This window comes from Mchenga conophoros, linkage group LG18, assembly GCF_057382185.1.
Source record: "Mchenga conophoros isolate Kocher_MC1m ecotype Shallow Benthic linkage group LG18, M_conophoros_male_GT1.1, whole genome shotgun sequence".
Lineage (NCBI taxonomy): Eukaryota > Metazoa > Chordata > Actinopteri > Cichliformes > Cichlidae > Mchenga > Mchenga conophoros.
The window spans coordinates 37,882,742-37,885,241 of NC_140543.1; positions in this window are offsets into that span (position 1 = coordinate 37,882,742).

Consider the following 2,500-nt stretch of genomic DNA (forward strand, 5'->3'; position numbering starts at 1 on the left):
TCCAGCAGGCCCTGGGGACCCACATACTCCCCTGCTCTACTCCCCCACTAGCTTTCCTTTCTTGCAGTTACGCTCCAACGCATATCCAGCATGGACCTTGACCTCCAGCAGGCCCCGTGAACCCACATTACCCCCCCCCCCTCCTCCTGCAGTTACCCTGTACCACGTATCTAGCATGGACCTGGACCTCCAGCAGGCCCCGGGGACCCACATTACCCCCCCCCCCCTTCCCCCTGCAGTTACCCTGTACCACATGTCTAGCATGGACCTTGACTTCCAGCAGGCCCCGTGGACCCACAATACCCCCCCCCCCCCCCCCTGCAGTTACCCTGTGCCACATATCTAGCATGGACCTGGACCTCCAGCAGGCCCCGTGGACCCACATTACCCCCCCCTGCAGTTACCCTGTGCCACATATCTAGCATGGACCTGGACCTCCAGCAGGCCCTGGGGACCCACATACTCCCCTGCTCTACTCCCCCACTAGCTTTCCTTTCTTGCAGTTACGCTCCAACGCATATCCAGCATGGACCTTGACCTCCAGCAGGCCCCGTGAACCCACATTACCCCCCCCCTCCTCCTGCAGTTACCCTGTACCACGTATCTAGCATGGACCTGGACCTCCAGCAGGCCCCGGGGACCCACACTTAAGCCCCCTCCCACTAACAAAGCAGAACACCACTGGCAAAATCCTCGTGCCCCTGGTACTCCAGAAAGCACATTGAAATGTGCCCCTGGTACACTGCGCAGAAGAACTGCCACACACACACACACGCACGCACGCACGCACGCACGCACGCACTGCTTGTGCCTATGGTACGACAACTTTTCTCGTGCCTATGGTACGACAACTTTTCTCGTGCCTATGGTACAACAACTTTCCTCCGTGCCCCTGGTACGACAACTTTTCTCGTGCCTATGGTACAACAACTTTTCTCGTGCCTATGGTACAACAACTTTTCGCCGTGCCCCTGGTACACCGCTCAGTAGCACTTTGCCACACAAACTCTCCTCGTGCCTATGGTACGACAACTTTTCTCGTGCCTATGGTACAACAACTTTCCTCCGTGCCCCTGGTACGACAGCTTTTCTCGTGCCTATGGTACAACAACTTTTCTCGTGCCTATGGTACAACAACCTTTCCCCGTGCCCCTGGTACACTGCGCAGAAACTCTTTGCCACACACACACACCACTCGTGCCTATGGTACGACAACTTTTCTCGTGCCTATGGTACAACAACTTTCCTCCGTGCCCCTGGTACGACAGCTTTTCTCGTGCCTATGGTACAACAACTTTTCTCGTGCCTATGGTACAACAACTTTTCGCCGTGCCCCTGGTACACCGCTCAGTAGCACTTTGCCACACAAACTCTCCTCGTGCCTATGGTACAACAACATTTCGCCGTGCCCCTGGTACACCGCTCAGTAGCACTTTGCCACACAAACTCTCCTCGTGCCTATGGTACAACAACTTTCCTCCGTGCCCCTGGTACGACAGCTTTTCTCGTGCCTATGGTACAACAACTTTTCTCGTGCCTATGGTACAACAACTTTTCGCCGTGCCCCTGGTACACCGCTCAGTAGCACTTTGCCACACAAACTCTCCTCGTGCCTATGGTACGACAACTTTTCTCGTGCCTATGGTACGACAACTTTTCTCGTGCCTATGGTACAACAACCTTTCCCCGTGCCCCTGGTACACTGCGCAGAAACTCTTTGCCACACACACACACCACTCGTGCCTATGGTACGACAACAGGCCCCGGGGACCTACATCGCACCTTGCTCTTGCCTCCCTTACAGCTGAAAAAGGTCCATGCCTGTGCCCTGGCCCTGCTGAAATTCCCTCTCCATTTAGCCGAGGCAGTGAGTCGGCCTCCTGTCTCCCTTTACGGCCGAAAAAGATGTGCTCCTGGGCGCGCTGGCCCTGCTGCTACTCACATCGGGCATGGACCTGGACCTCCAGCAGGCCCCGGGGACCTACATCACACCTTGCTCTTGCCTCCCTTACAGCTGAAAAAGGTCCATGCTTGTGCCCTGGCCCTTCTGAAATTCCCTCTCCATTTAGCCGAGGCAGAGAGTCGGCCTCCTCTCTCCTTTACGGTCGAAAAAGATGTGCTCCTGGGCGCGCTGGCCCTGCTGCTACTCACATCGGGCATGGACCTGGACCTCCAGCAGGCCCCGGGGACCTACATCACACCTTGCTCTTGCCTCCCTTACAGCTGAAAAAGGTCCATGCCTGTGCCCTGGCCCTGCTGAAATTCCCTCTCCATTTAGCCGAGGCAGAGAGTCGGCCTCCTCTCTCCTTTACGGTCGAAAAAGATGTGCTCCTGGGCGCGCTGGCCCTGCTGCTACTCACATCGGGCATGGACCTGGACCTCCAGCAGGCCCCGGGGACCTACATCACACCTTGCTCTTGCCTCCCTTACAGCTGAAAAAGGTCCATGCTTGTGCCCTGGCCCTTCTGAAATTCCCTCTCCATTTAGCCGAGGCAGAGAG